The following is a 16,691-nucleotide window of genomic DNA, read 5'->3' on the forward strand; positions in this document are numbered from 1 at the left end:
AAAACCATAGCCTTGACTAGAATATTACTCAACCATAAAAAAAAAAAAATCATGAATTCTTGCCTTTTGAAACAACATGGATAGACCTACAGGGTATCATGCTAAGTGAACTAAGTCAGACAGAAAAAGACACTGTATTATTTTACTTACATGAGGAATCTAAAAAGCAAATGAACAAACAACAAAATAGAAACAGAGTCAGAGATACAGAGAACATATGGTTGCCAAAGGGGTGAGGGGAGAGGAATGAGTGAAATAGGAGAAGGAAATTAATACGTAGAAACTTCCAGTTTCAAAATAAATGAGTCACAGGGATGAAATGTACCACGTGGGGAACAGAGTCAATAATTATGTAATATCTTTGTACAGGTGACAGATGGGAACTTATTGTGGTGAGCCCTGTGTCATGCACAGAAATACTGAGTCACTAAGTTGTGCACCAGGAACTAATACAGTGTTGTAGGTCAATTAGACTTCAAAAAAATTATGACTGGAGTGGTATTTAAGAGAAGGTGCAGTGAATTAGGTTCACTGAATTAGGTTCCCTTCGAGGAATCAGGAGTGAGCAAGGGCCAGTAGCTCTGTAATACCAGTTCGGTTAAATAGCATGAGATTTAAAGCTGTGGGGCGGGGGGAAGAAGGAAAGGTCACATTCTGGAAGTGGAACGAGTCGATCGCCGACCCCACCTCTTCTTGGCCCCATGGCAAGAGGAGTGAGAGAAAGAAGACAGTCACCATTTGAGCTAGTGCAGGGGAAGGCCGTGTCCCCAGGGAGACTTGGTATTCCAGAAGAGCTAGGAGACAAAGGAATTGTCCACAGAAGACAAATCCCAGGGTGCTTCCCATGTCTGAATTTGGACGGGCTCATGAAGGGTTTTTAGTAAAGGAGCAGAAGACGGGACGAGAGAAGGGAAAGCCCGGCCAGACTAGGATTAGATACAGGGAGGAGGCTGAGCAGAGGCCATAAACAGGGATGAAGGGTGTAATGAGATTAGTCTGCGGCAGAGCCGTAGTGGGGCTGGGTGGCTGGCAAGGCTGTCAGGGAGAAAACTCATGCAGAGACGCATATATAACCACACCGTGCAGAAGCAATTCTGTGTATGCTGGGATTGTATATGTCTTGCCAGGTGTATCCAGTAATATGGGATGCTCACTATCTTCAAGTCCGGCTAAGGACATGGGGAAGGTGGGCTTTTCCAGAACTCTGATTCCTATTAAGACTTTTCCAAGACTGGTCAAGACAATGATGAGAAATCCAGCGTAACAGAAGAGCACACGAACAGATACCAAAATAGATTTGATTTAAAATGTGACAATGCAGGATTTCAATTTGGTGAGGGAAGAATGTACTTTAATAAGGGTTGCTGACTCACTGGGATCCCACCAGGGAGAAAATGAGTTAGCACCACCACCTCTCACCATAGCCAAATTAAAAAAAAAAAGAAATTCAGATGGTTTAACTGTGTACATGGGTTCGCTCACCCAAAACTACTCACTCAGACTCTTCAGAGGCTGAGCCACAGGATCTGGATTTTAAATAAGACACTGTGTTCTTGCCTGGAGAATCCCATGGACAGAGGAGCCTGGTGGGCTGCTGTCTATGGGGTCGCCCAGAGTCGGACACGACTGAAGCAACTTAGCAGCAGTAGCAGCAGCAAGCACCTAAAAGGGACTTCCAAAAGGGACTTCTTTTGTGGTCCAATGGTTAAGAATCTGCCTTGCAATGCAGGGGACATGAGTTTGACCCCTGGTCAGGGAATTAAGATCCCACATGCCACGAGACAGCTAAGCCTGTGCGCCATGACTAGATGGTCCATGTGTTGCAGTGAAAGATGATGCAACAAAGACCCCACATGCTGCAACTAAGACCCAACGCAACCAAGTGAACAGATGTTTTTAAAAAACAGCACTAAGGACTTCCCTGGTAATCCAGTGGTAAAGAATCTGCCTGCCAATGCAGGGAACACGTGCTCAATCCCTGCTCCGGGAAGACTCTACATGCCTTGGGGCAACTAAGCCCGAGTGCCTGTGCTCCACAACAAGGGGAGCCGCTGAAATGAGACGCCCCTGCTCCCTGCAGCTAGAGAAAGTCCATGTGCAGCAACTAAGACCCCTGCGCAGCCAAAAATAGATAATTTCTTAAAGCACTAAAAAATATAGCCATTATCTGTTGTTATTGCTGTTTTAGTCACTAAGTTGTGTCTGACTCTTTTGCAACCCCATGGACTGCAGCCTGCCAGGCTTTTCTGTCCATGGGATTTACCAGGCAAGAACACTGGAGTGGGTTGCCATTTCCTTCTCCAGGGGATCTTCCAAACCCAGGGACTGAACCCCATTTCCTGCATCAGCAGGGGGCTTCTTTACCACTGAGCCATCAAGGAAGCCCCCAACAATTATCAAGAAATAAATTCAAAGAGAAAAAATTTTAATTAACTGAATAAGTGTATGCATACATATACACATGAGTACACATGTACACACACACACACACACACACACACACACACCACATTCAAAGATTGGAAGGCAAACTTCCAGGATACAAACTTTCAGTTATAAGATTAATAAGTTCTGGGGGTATAAAATACAGCATGGTGATTATAGCTAATAATACTCTATTACATACTTGAAATTGCTAAGAGAGTAGATCTTAAATGTCCTTACCACACAAAAGAAATGGTAATTATGAGACAGGATGGAATGTTAGCTAATGCTATGGTAGCAATCATTTTGCAATTTATAAATGTATCAAATCATCACATTGTATACTTTTAACATACACTTGTTGTATGTCAATTATATCTCAATAAGCTGGAAAAAAAACACAAATTTTGTTAGGTCTTCCCCATCTTAAATCTCTTCTTAATATGTGTACATTTTTTTTTTAAAGGATTAGGAGATATGAATGCAATGCAATCAAATCAAAATCTTCATGGGTTATTTTTTCGGTAGACTGTGACAGGTTGATTCTAAAATATGTATGCAAATGAAATATGTATGTAAATGAAAAAAAAACAGCCCAACATGGGAATATTACTCAACTGGATAGCAAAACTTGATAAAGTACAGTGATTAGGAGAGGGTGATACTTGGGCCAGCATAGACAGACTGAAGAAGACTGGAGAGGGACACAGAGGACAGGAGTTACGATCTATGTGGCAATAAGAGAGCAGGCAAAGACGAGCCTTTTCAATAAACGGATTGAGTGTTCACATGGGGAGAAAGTGAAGCTTGATCCTTGCCACACACCATAAACAAATAATCTCGGGTGAGCTATCATCACATGGAGGGCAGAACACTCAAGATTATATGAGATGATAGAAGGTGAAAGAAAAGGTTGAGGATGAAAGCCTCGGGGGAGTGACAGATGACATTTCCTGACACGAAAGCACCAACCTTACGTGAAAAGCCTGACAAATTTGGTTTCATTAAAATTAATAAGTAATTCCATTTGTACAACCCTCTAAAACAGGCAGAACTGCCCCCATGGTGTTTAGGAAGGCATCCTCAGGCTGAAAAAGATGGAAGGATGCGAAGACCCGATCAGGGCAGTGGTTCCATAAGGGGCAGGAGGGGCTGAGGCTTTGAGTCTGACAGTGTTCTGCTTTGTTTTTGGGCCTCGCTGTCCGAGTTCCCTGATCAGGGATTGAACCTGCGGCCCCTGCACTGGAAGCACAGCATCGTAACCACTGGACTGTCAGGGAAGTCCCCGCTGTTGTCTTTCTAGACCTTAACGAGGTTACATGGGAGTCGGCCTTGTAATAATACATTCACTTGTATATTTATGTTTTATGCTTTTTTCTGTATCTATAAAGGTTTTAAGAAAAAAAAAATCTTCCATGTGATTCTTTTGTTTTGTTCTTTGGCTGCACCATGCTGACATGCAAGGTCTTAGTTCCCTGACTAGGGGTGAAACCCACGACCCCTGCGGTGGAAGCAGAGTCTTGATCACTGGACTGCCAGGAAAGTACCCCCTTACCCATGTGATTCTGATGAGCAACCACATCTGGGTACCCCTCGTCTAGAGCCTCAGTGGAGCAGCCCTGTAATGGCCAGGTCTGTTTCAGGTGATAGAGTCCAATCCTGACTCATGGATCTCAGACATTGACTCACATAGCCAAAAAGCCCAGGGTAGTTTCAGGAATGGCTAGTTCCAGATACTCCAACAAGACTATTAGGAACCTCCTGTCTTTGCTCAGCTTTTCTCATTATCCTACAGGCTCTTGACCCCAGGACAGCCCCGGCTAAGTCCTACCAGGTGAGCCACAGGAGCAGAAAAAAGTGTCCCCTCGGGTTGGCTCTCCCAGGGTCACCCCTGACCCAATGCTGTGGCCAAGGGTCTGAAATACGATTGAGGGTATAGTCAGCCTCATTCGCATCATATCCATATGGGAGAAAAAAATCAAGTTTCTTCCAAGGAATAAGTGAGTGTCGTTACCAACGGAAAAAAAGAAGACCAACAGGGATCAATGGGCTGGAAGCCCCAATGGGGTTAGAGGAAAGGTGTGGGGGAGGAGAGTGGGCAGGGGTCGGGGAGGAGACTGTCACTAGAGACTGGGGCGTCTGAAGTGCAATTTCAGAGGTGGAGCAGTTTTGGGTGATGACAGGGACCGGGGTGTGGTCTTGGGGGTGGGTGGCAGGGCTGTCAAGGAGCCAAGTCCCCAGGGTGTTGGAGGCTGAAGTGCTCATGCCCAAGGTCTTCATTAGCAAGGGTGGAACCCTAATAAAATGTGGCCACACATGATCCAGTCCCAGAACGGCACCAGAAACACAGCCCATCAGCCAATGTAATTAACAAGCAATTTCATTCTTTGGTCACACCTCTTGGAGGATTTAAAGGGAGTCAGGTACATAGTTCAAAGCCACACTCATTAAACCCCCTTTTCCTCTCTTCTCTTTCTTCATGCCCCGAAGCTACTCAATCTCCATCTGCCACCAAAAAAAAAAAAAAAGAGAAAGAAAGAAAGAAAAGAAAAAACGCTCCTCTTCCACATCTAGCTCAACTCAGCAACTACTTTCTCATGCGGAAGAATCACTCTTTTTCAGGAAGGGAAGGCAGGGAGGAGAAAGTGGACCTGTAATTACAGGACTCTTTTGGGGATGGGGGTGGGGAAGGGAGTGAGAACACATCTCTGTGCCCAGCCTCTCCCTGACCATTTTTACCCCATCACAAGGAGAGTGACCTGCTACATGTGAAATAGATAACTAATAGGGACCTACTGTACGGCACAGGAAACTCTCCTCAATAGTCTAAAATGGCCTATATGGGAACAGAATCTAAAAAACAATGGCTATGGGGCTTCCCTGGTAGCCTAGTGGTTAAGAATCTGCCTGCCAAGGCAGGGAACCTGGGTTCAATCCCTGCTCTGGGAAGACTCCACTTGCTGGGGAGCAACTAAGTCCACGCACCACAATTACTGAAGCCCGTGCTCTAGAGCTTTCAAGCCACAACTACTAAAGCCTGGGCACAGAGAGCCACGCTCCGCAACAAGAGAAATGCCTGCTGTGTGTATAACTGATTCACTTTGCTGTACACCTGAAACTAACACATTATAAATCAACTATACTCTGATTAAAAAAAAAAACAACTAAGGAGAATGACCTAGGAGGAACATAACAACAGCTACTAGGGGACTTCCCTGGCGGTCCAGTGGCTAAGAGTCTGCACTCCCAATGCAGGCGACCCAGGTTTAATCCCCGGTCAGGGAAGTAGATCCCACATGCCGCAACTAAAGCAGATCACACATGGAGCAGCTAGGGATCCCACGTGCTGCAAGAAAGATCGAAGATCCTGCATGCTGAGACCCGGTGCAGCCAAAATAAACAAATAAATATTTAAAAAATAATAATAATAACAGCCACTGGGAGGACTGGCAGGCGACGAAGCAAAATGAACACGAGTTTTTACATTCGTGGTCCTCAACTTCATGAGCCCTCTGCTTCAAGAGCCTCCATCTCAGAACCTGGAATTCGTACTAAATAAGCAGAAACCCTAAGGCCAAAGCTCAAGCAGGAGCCACTTTCTCTTCTCTGTTAACAGACCTAGTAGGTTTTTAAATTTACTTTAACAATAAACATGGACTTGTTTCATTTAGTATAATAAATCAAGCATTAACATTTTGAGGAAAATCATTCTGAGGCTGTCAGTGGCATTGGTCAATTCTAGACCTTCCACTTTAAATCTAACAAAAGTTAATGCAAATTTAAATAATAATAAAGTACTATCTCTCACCCATTAAATAGAAAAAAAAGGTAAAATAATAGAACCAAAAGTTGGTGAAGTTACAGGGAAAAAGGTGTATCCATACATTATTAGTGTAATCCTCTTTGAGGAAAAGAGATGATTGACAATCAACACTCATCAAATTCCACATATATTTATTCATAAATTTATTCAAAAGAAGAAAATCACACTTACCTTCTCACTCTTCACCTGTATCAACCCTCCAGGGCTGGGCACAGATCATCTTATCTTTTTTCCTAATTGTTGTATTGTAGTAAAATAAACATAATATAAAATTAACCATCTTAAACATTTTAAAGTGCACAGTTCAATGTCAGGTGCTGGTGTTTTTCAGTAGTTAGGTTGTGTCTGACTCTTTGCAACCCCATGGACTGCAGCATGCCAGGCTTCCCTGTCCTTCACTATCTCCCCGAGTTGACTCAAATTCATGTCCATTGAGTTGGTGATGCTCAATGTCAGTAGCCTTCATATTATTGTGCAACCAGCCATCTCTGGAACTATTTTTATTTAGCAAATCTGAAATTCAGTTACCATTAAACAATAACTCCCCATTGCTCCCTCCCCTCAGGCCCATTATACTTCCTGCCTCTATGAAAATAATTCGACTATTTTAGGTATATCATATAAGCAGAATCATACAGTATTTGTCTTTTTATGGATGGACTTATTTCACTGAGCCTAATGTACTCAAAGTTTATCCATGCTGTAGCATATGTCAAAATCCCCTTTCTTTTTAAGATTGAGTAATACTTAATTGTATGTTTAGACCACATTTGCTTCTGGAAAAGGAAATGGCAACCCACTCCAGTATTCTTTCCTGGAAAGGTCCGTGGACAGAGGAGACTGGAGAGCTACATACAGTCCACGGAGTCACAAAGAGTCGGACACAACTGAGCATGCACACGTGCAGGCATCACATTTGCTTACTCATTCACCTTGGAAGGACACCTGGCTGGTGTCCACCTTTCAGCAGTTAAGAATAATGCTGCCGTGAACATGGGTGTTCAAATACCTCTTCAGGATCCTGCTTCTAACTCTTTCGGGCATATACCCAGGTCATGTGCTATATACTGTCTCATCTTTGGAGGGGGTGGGTGTGGCCTGGTTTCTGAATCAGAGGGTATGAGGAGGTTGGAGGGGATTGGCTGTGTGACCTTGGGCAGGACACGCTCCCTCTCTGAGAGCAGATCACGTTTCCAAACAGGGACTTCTGTTAACCAGACACATGCCCAAGCCCGTTTTCCTGGGAAATTCTAATTCAATGCCTGTCCTGGGACCCAGGAATTTGGAATTTTTTGAAGAGCCTCAGGTGATTTTTATCATCAAACAGGTTTGGGAATCACATGGCCCGAGAATTTCTAAAGACCCTTGCAGCTGTGACATATGACTTCAGTGATGAAGAGACTAACCTGGAGTCTGACTGATTTCAGTTAAATTCCTGGTTGCCAGTCACCAGCACCACCTCAGTTTCATCCCGTAAAGGAGGGTAATGGCGCCTACCCCAGGACTCCTGCATGAAGTAAATGGAAATGAAAGAAAATAAGGCTTTAGCATTTACCTAGTACTCAAAAAAGTCCTCTAATATCTTTGTGTTATTCCCAGTCGTCCGCTCCTTCAGCCTGACTGTTCTTCTCGCAGTGGGTGGGTTCCTGTCGCCTCCTGGTGGTAAGACTAAGTCAGTGCACACACCCTGACTTCCCCGTTTCCCCATCCAGATCAGATCAGATCAGATCAGATCAGACGCTCAGTCGTGTCCGACTCTTTGCGACCCCATGAATCGCAGCACGCCAGGCCTCCCCATCCAACTCTGCCCCAACTCCCACCCGGCCCATTCCATCCCAAGCTCACCCTACTCAGAAGTCTTAGGCCCCTCCGCGAGGGTGGAAGATCAAGGCGGGAGGGGCTGGGGTCTGAGGCTCCCAGAGTCCATTCCACAGCCTCAGCCTAGGGATGGTGAGTCGTTGGCACTGACTCCCTGGATGGTCCTGCAGAAGCCACTTCTGTCCTGACTCCTCCTTGATGGTAAGAATGGAGCTGAGTGCCAGTTCTATGCTAGAGGTCTTATAGGTATCATCTCATTTGATCTTCACATAAAGAAGAGGGACTTAGAACCTTTCCCACAGACGAGGAAATTGAGACTTAGAGAAGGTAAGTGACTGGCACAAAATCACACAGCTTGGCGACAGTGAAGCCGAATCTCAAGCCCAGGTGGATATTTTAAAAAGGATTTTATTTTCTTTTTCCAGAAAGGAAGGCTACAGAGTTAGAAATTTTCACCAAAATTTAATATAATGTTTTCAAAACAGCCACAGGCTTTTCAGCTCTGGACACTCAGGTTACGCAAAAACCTTGTGAAACTGATTCAGCCAGGCAGATCTTAAACTATGGTTATTTCTATTAAGCTAGAAAGCCTACAAACTAGTGATTATCTGCCTGGGCTGGACACTGAATTCACCTGGGGAAGCTTAAAGAATATTCATGCCTGGGCTCCACCCCAGAGATTCTGGTTAATTGGCCTGGGATATGGCTTCAGCTCCCCCCTGAGTATTCTTGTGGGCAGCCCGTGTGAACCACTGCTCTAAACTCACTCCGTCTGTTTTCTGTTTCTTGGGGCTCGGGGCCCTGCTCTCTGCTCTGTGGGTAACAGCAAACTTCCCATAAACGATCTGGGCCCCGGCGTTCCACTTGCCCCAGGTTCACAGGTGCACCGGGGGAATGACCGTGCCACGTGACAGTCCCAGCCTGGAGCAGGAGACCTGGTTCTACCACTGAGCGGTAACTGGAGGGCGAACTTTTGTGCGCACCAGGACGCACTCTAGAGTGACGCCCGAGGGTGTGGGGCACCAGGTTCTGCTGCGTACTAGTTGTGTTGGCCTTGGGCAAGTGACTGCACCTGTCTGTGAAGTTGCTGGTATGGAAAGCATGTATGAAAGTAAAAATCGACGGCACAATATGGCTAAGTATTAAATGAGCTAATTGATAGGAAACCCACTTAGAACGATGCCCAGTACCCAGCAATCTCTCAATAAATGTTCCGGCTACAGCTGCTGCTATTATTATTCCTCACTCCGACAACAGCGCCGGGTGCGGACTGCTCACCGAGAGGTCAGAAGAGAAGAAATCCTCCTTCCTTTTTCAGAACTACTGTTCTCGCAAATCACAGAGAGCCCCGCCCAGAGGCGGGCACAGGTCTGAGCTGGCCAATCAGAGAACACCCAGCCTAGGACTTAGATCCAGGGGTAAGCAAGGGACCAAAGTGCAGCCAGTCAGGCCTCCGCTTGGGGGAGCTAATGAGCTCAGGGAGTCGTCTGAGGTCACCTTTCCCAGGAACGCAGAGGGGAGCAGAAAGTGAGAGGGAGGGTCTTGGGGACGCCTTTTGAGTCCCTGGGTACAGCCATGCCAGAGGTGAGACTGCCTCTAGCTCACCCAGTTGAGGGTGCAATCCTTTTGTGCTTATGCTGCTTTACACTGGGCTTCTGTTACCTGTCACTTCATAGTCCCTGTTCACCCTCAAGGATTCAGTTGAGACGATGTCCAGGAAGTGGCTTCTTATGCGGAGGTTGGGCCTGAAGGCAACTGTTAAATCAGGGTAATTACCCATAAGTGATGGAGAAGGAAATGGCAACTCACTCCAGTATTCTTGCCTGGAGAATTCCATGGACAGAGGAGCCTGGTGGGCTACAGTCCACGGGGTCACAAAGAGTGGGACACGACTAAGTGACTAATGCACACACACACACACACACACACACACCCATAAGTGAAAATCGCACAGAGCAGAATTGCCCTTGACAATTCCTCAGAGATTGAGGAGGACTAGAGAGACATCACAACCAATGCAAAGTGTTCCCCTGAACCTATAAGGGCCATTACTGGGACAGCAGGAAAAACCTATCGGTCTCTGGCCAAGGGTATTCCAGAGTTCGTCACACTATTCTTGAAACTTATGCGTCAATTTGAAATTGTTTCAAAAATAAAGAAAAAAAAAAACACCACTGGAGGGAAAAAAGTGAACATTGGAGGGGAAAAAAAGGAAAAGTTTTTGAAGAAAAAGTCTCATAAATCACCTGTCAAATAGTGTACCTGCCACAGGCATACACCACATTGGAGACACACGGACTTTGAACAACAGCCAGGCAGCTGCTCCACCAGGGGTAGAAGAAGGCCACATCTCCTCCCCTGAGCACTAGGTGCAGAGACAGGTATTTAAGGGCCCACTTGTGCCAGAAATCTGTATCTTTAAACACTAGAAACACTAGAGTCACATGTTGCAGGATCAAGACAGAATAAGAAACAGGCAGGGTCTCCCCTCCCCATTCACAGCATCCAAGATAGTTCTTTGTCTCTCTCCCCATTTAGTTACTCATCACTCACCGTGGGCCCTGGAGAGACAGCTGTGAACAGAATGGACAAAGTCCCTGGCCTCAGGGAGCTTTTCTTCATAGCTCCTGTGACATCATTTAGAGACCTGTGGGGAACTACCCAGTGGGGAAATAGTATCCTCATTTCTTGAAGGCCTCTTGGAGACGGTGCTGGGCTGAGTGGTTCTCAGAGTCAGGTGGGCATGTGAATTCCCAGAGGCTATGCTAGAATGCTGAAGGCTGGGCCCCAGCCCAGAGCTACTGATAGTCAGAGGTGAGGTCTGCGCATCCACGCTTCTAACGTGTTCCCCAGTAATGCCGAGGGAACCATTACTGTTCCCCAGTAATGCTGCTGGTCCAGGGAACCTGCTTTCAGAATCACTGCTTTACTGCAAGGAGTAATTTCAAGAGTAAGCATTTCAGAAACCCCAGTAATATTATTTGTCATGTTCTCCTTTTCTAGAGGAGACATCAGTGCCCCAGTTTTGTTCTCTGTGCCTCCCAATAACCTCATCTCACAGCCTGTGCATTCCATGAGGAGAAAACCAAGCTGGAACCCAATTTTCAGCTCCTTAGGCCAGCGCCCAACAGTCACCAGGGCTTCCTTCAGCCCAGGCTCTGAGCTCAAACAGCTGGCCTGAATCCTGCTCACTCCCGCCTGTCCTCCTGTGAGACCCTGGACAGTGGCTTAATCTTCCTAAACCTCCGTTTCCTTATCCAAGAAGCAAGGCTAAGACTAGGACCCTGGGGACTTCCCTGGTGGTCCAGTGGCTAAGACGCCAAGCTCCCAATGCATGGGCCTGGGTTTGATGCCTGATCAGAGAACTAGACCCCACACGCTGCAACTAAGAGTTCACATGCCATAGCTGAGAACCGATGCAGCCAAAAAAAAAGACTAAGACCCTGGCACTGCAAGGCTAGAGCTCACTGAGAGAAACTCCCTTCTAGAACAGTCTGCCAGGGGCTATGTGACATCAATACACCCTGATGGATAAAAGAAGCCCCAACCTTCAACAAAATAAAGCTGACAAAAATCGGCCATTTCAAAGCTCAGACCTCTTTTCTATTTTCCAAGAGCCTGAACACCGCTTCAGGCAGCTGGAGTTTCCAGGTTTCTGAAAAGCCCACCTGAATGGATCCTTTCACAATACAAATGTATTTGCCAGATTGAGAAACTGAAGCTCAGGGCAATAGGCTCTAAGCAAGGGGGATAACTTCCCTAAGGTCACCCCGCTGGGACATGGAAAAGCAGAACGCATGGGTCTGTTTCTGGGTAAAATCTCCAGCTCTTAACCACTGCTTCACACTTTCTCCAAAATCCCCTCTTTTCTCCTTTGCACCACACAGGCTGAGCCAGGGAGGGCTGGGTTTGAGTCTCTTAGGGACTGGGCCTTACTTTCCTTATACATAAAGCACCACACAGCTGACCTTGATAAGACATCGGTTCTACGCCAGGCACTGCACTAAGCACCGAACATGGATCAATCCATTTGATTTTCACAACTTCCATAAAGTCAGATACAGTTATTGTCAGCACTTTACAGGCTAGAAAATGGAGAGGTGAACTCATGTGCTCACCTGCCTTTCAAAGTTTCCATAGGGACTAGAGATAACACAAGTGAATATCGCACACCTAGTAGGCGCTTGTCCATGGAATGGCTCCACCAAGCACCAGCTGTGTGACCTTAGACAAATTACTTAGCTTCTCTGAGCCACAGACACACAAGTGTGCTATGAGAATCAGCTGAAAGCACTGGGAACAACGCCTAGCACATGGTAGGAGTCGTTATTGATCAGCATCCTAGTCATTGGTGGTAGCAAATCTTTGTCTTCTGAAAGTAGATTTAATTTTAGGAAATAGCTAAAATTCCAGTGGAATTGAGTCTGGTGACTAATGCCAATGGTCAAACAGAAATGTCATTTTTAGACCAGAACAAAGTGTAGTTACCAAGTCTCAAGCTTGTTTTTCTTTGTGGAAAGGCTTGGTGTTCTGGTGTCAGAGCAGAAGGTACCAGAAGATATCTGTGTTCTTTTAAAAAAATTTTTTTTGGTATTTATTTGAATGTTCCAGGCCTTAGTTGCAGCATTCGGGATCTTTTTTTGTTTTTTGTTTTTTTTTCTTTTAATTGCAGCATAAGAACTCTTAGTTGCGGCATGCAGGATCTAGTTCCCCGATCAGGGATCAAACCCAGGCTCCCTGTATTTGGAATGCAAAATCTTAGCCACTGGACCACCAAGCAAGTCCCTATGTGTGTTCTTGACATGAATCTTATCACTAAACTCTCATTTTCAGCAAAGTCTTGATGGCCAATCCTAAACCTACCCATCCTTGGCCCAAATCTAAACATTGACACATCTCTAAGTTTCCCACCCATGCTTACACTGTGAAAAGTGAAAGTGAAACTCACTCAGTCATGTCCAACTCTTTGCGACCCCATGGACTATGGAATTCTCCAGGCCAGAATACTGGAGTGGGTTTCCTTTCCCTTCTCCAGGGGCTCTTCCCAACCCAGGGATCAAACCCAAGTCTCCCGCATTGCAGGCAGATTCTTTACCAGCTGAGCCACCAGGGAAGGTCCCCAACAAAACTCTGAAGATTCTTTTTATTCTTTTCTGTGTTTCATTTGGCTATTTTCTGCTTCTATCATGATCTGGATCCAGACTAACTCTCCAAGGATTAAAAACATGTCACTGCATTCAAAGTGTACAAAATGTGAATACATTCTCCTCAAAGTAACTAAGTAAATGTTAAACTTTTTAATTAAAATTATTTTTCATGTATGTTTTGAAAAGTGACTTTTCTTCGAATATATTCAAAATGATATATTAAAATTTGAAGGCAAATATAGTTTACACTTAATAAATATCCCCCAATTAATCAAATTTAAATGGTTTTTAGAAGTTTTAATTTCATCTTATTTAACACTTTTAGGAAAACCGAACTGTTCTTAAAATATCATCCCATTCTTCATCCAACATGAAGAATTGCTACCATGCTTCACAAGTCATCTCCAGACTTATGCAGGTACACATTACGGTGAATTAATAGTCTATAGTGCTCCTCAGCTGCTATGTGCAACAGGTACAGAGATAATGCTGATTCACGAGACCCTTCAGAACAGGAAAAAAAGCAACTAAATGGACACTTTGTTATGTAAGTGTTGATCACACGCATGCAACCCAAGAGGATAGATCTGAGAAGTGAATTTACCTTTTCTTTCACGTTTAAGTTTCTGCTGCTCAGATCTGCCCCCCAACTCAGGAGCAGAGTCCATCTCTGGTGTCGGCCAAAGCTCAGCCCACACACCTCCTACAGGCGGGTTCAGGAATCTTTGCTTTTGAGAAGGGTGGGCAAGAGAGAAGTGTCTCTGGGACCCCAGCAGGGTTGGAACCTGGATGTTTAGGGTTACAGCCCGCTGAGCCCCAGGCTCCCCATGGTTCTCGGCTCGGACATGTTTGAGGTTAGAGATTCCCTCTGAAGGGTGGTTCTTGGGCTTAAGTCCTGGTTGAGGCGGCTGTGGCTCCCACTGCTACATTGTGCCAAGTTCTTTGTTGCTTGGAAACATGTTCTTAAGCTGTGCCCTTTACCTGGAACATTCTCTTTCCTAGTCTTTGAAATCCTTCAGGTCTCAGTTTAAAATGCCCTTCTCAAGGACTTCCCTGGTGCCCCAGTGGCTAAAGCTCTGTACTCCCAATGGAGGGGCCTGGGTTCCATCCCTGGTCTGGGAATTAGATTTCACAAGCTGCAACTAAGACCTGGCACGACCGAATATTATAAATAAATAATTTTTTTTTAATTCCCTTCTCAGCCTCATCTATCCTCTAAATCCAGACTGGTCCGCCCTGCTAGTCTCATGGAACCCAGTTCTTTCCTTTCCTGGCAGTTATTAGAATTAATAATAATGATATCATTATAACTGGGCTTCCCTGGTAATTTGCATATTCATGGCTTTGCTGTCTTCCATTTCTCACAAGAATGGAAGCTCCATGAGGGCAGGGACCACATCCTTTTGTCCATCATTGTAGAACCAGTGCTGTTTGGCACAGAGTTGGTACCCAGGAAATGCTTGCTGATGACTCTCAGCTGTGAGTTTCCTTACCTTTAATATCAAGGTGTTACTATCTGCCTCAGTGGAGAGAGAATGGGAACAATGACCTGATGCACAGTAGCTGGTCAATAAATGCTGCTCCGGTTATCACACTTTCAGAGGCAGATGAGGACTGAGGAATCTTGGCAGTGGGGACTTAAGAGCTATTTACAACTGAGCGACTTCACTTTCACTTTTCACTTTCATGCATTGGAGAAGGAAATGGCAACCCACTCCAGTGTTCTTGCCTGGAGAATCCCAGGGATGGCAGAGCCTGGTGGGCTGCCATCTGTGGGGTCGCACAGAGTCGGGACACGACTGAAGCGACTTAGCAGCAGTAGCAGCAGGGTTGGATGTGGAGAAGGAAATGGCACCCCACTCCAGTACTCTTGCCTGGAAAATCCCATGGATAGAGGAGCCTGGTAGGCTACAGTCCATGTGGTTGCAAAGATTCGGACACGACTGAGTGACTGAGCAAGGGTTGGATGAATTTCGTGGAACGGCTGCAGCAAAAGTATGGAGGAGAGGAAGCACAAAGGCAGCAAGTAAACCTACGGGGCTGGATGGAGAGTAGGGTTTGAGACAGCCCTGTAGTGAGAAAGGCAGACTGGGGCCAGGTCAGGGAGAGCCTGGAACACCAGCCCAGCGCACTTAAACCTGATCGTAGGGACACAGTGATGATTTTGGAGCGAAGGTGTGAACTGAAGCAGCAGCATTTTAGGAAAATTATGTATGGCAAATTGGGACCACGTGGACCAAGGACGTGGAGAAAAACAAAAAGACTATTTCATTCAAAATCCATCTAATCATTATGACCATATAAAACATAAAAGGGCTAAAAGCAAAAGCTCTGACAGGAGACAGTTCTGGTTACCATCTGGCCGATGCTAAGCAGGTCACTTCATTTCTCTGGGACTCAGTTTCTCCACCTATAAAATAGAAATAATAATCTCTACCTCACCTGTGTCACTGGACTGTTGTCCAGTGAAAATCAAATGAAATAGGGAATTCCCTGACAGTCCAGTGGTTAGGACTCAGCACCTTCACTTCTGTGGCCTGGGTTCAATCTCTGGTCAGAGAACTAAGATCCCACAAACCTTGTAGGCATAAAAGGAAAAAAAGTGCTAATTTACTCATGCAAAAAATGAACCCCAACCATGTGCCAAGTTGTGTTGTAAATGCTGAAAAACAGAGATGAATCCAAAGTGCTCTGAAAAGGGGCACATAATTACCAATTTTTTGTCTTTTTTTTTTTCTTCTAATTACCGGTTTTTGAGCGTTTACTGTATATGGCTTCCCACCTGTCATCTCATTTAATCTGCACAACATCCTACCAGGCCAGTGCTGTTGTTAAACCCATTTCATAAAATGAGGAAACGGAGGCTCAGAGAGGTTAAGTCAGTCACCCAAGGACGTTCAGCTCTTAAGCAGCAGAGTTTAAGGCTTGTGCTCAGGGCTGGCTGACCCATGCCAAAGATGGCTGCCTCCCTCCTAGTGCTAGATCTTTGAATACATCTGTTTCCAACCCTTAGGTCTCTACCTTGCTGTTCCTTTTCCAGCAATAAACCATCCCACCTTTTCTTTTTTCTATTTCTTTTTTTTTGACTGCCGAACTCCCCTCCCCTTTCAAGTTTTAGATCAGGTTTCAGGAAGCCTCTAGGACCCCGAGTTGGGTCCCTCTTCTGAGCTTCCTCTGCACTTAGCCAAACCTCTCCTATGATATTAATCATACCAACACTATATTTCCTTGTCTCTAAGCCTTTTAAAAAGCACCTTCCAGGACTTCCCTGGTGGTCCAGTGGTTAAGACTCTGCACTCCCAATGCAGAGAACATGAGTTCAATCCCTGCTGAGGAAACTAAGATCCCTCACTAAGATCCTGTGTGCTGCATGGCAAACAAACAAACAAACAAAAACTAGCTGAATCAACAAAACTTAAAAAAAAATTCATAAAAATTAACTAAAATATATTTTAAAAAGCATGTTCCTTATCATTAAG

General features: G+C 45.3%; 1 long non-coding RNA gene across 12 annotated transcripts in view; it reads right to left on the minus strand.

Annotated features, from left to right (window-relative positions):
* LOC123330160 overlaps nt 1-9,410 on the minus strand; it is a 104,710-nt gene extending 95,300 nt beyond the window's left edge. For 2 of the 12 annotated variants that reach the window (XR_006545870.2, XR_006545874.2), the window contains exons 1-3: nt 8,093-9,398; nt 7,654-7,754; nt 6,419-6,480 (exon numbers count right to left, since the gene is read on the minus strand). This is a non-coding gene — a long non-coding RNA (uncharacterized LOC123330160). Of the gene's footprint in view, nt 1-6,418; nt 6,481-7,653; nt 7,755-8,092 lie in introns of all 12 variants that reach the window. The other 10 variants (XR_006545876.2, XR_006545877.2, XR_006545869.2 and 7 more) reach the window with 9 other exon arrangements.
* Nucleotides 9,411-16,691: the final 7,281 nt, after the last annotated feature.

This window comes from Bubalus bubalis, chromosome 2 (assembly GCF_019923935.1).
Source record: "Bubalus bubalis isolate 160015118507 breed Murrah chromosome 2, NDDB_SH_1, whole genome shotgun sequence".
In the NCBI taxonomy this organism is placed as follows: domain Eukaryota; kingdom Metazoa; phylum Chordata; class Mammalia; order Artiodactyla; family Bovidae; genus Bubalus; species Bubalus bubalis.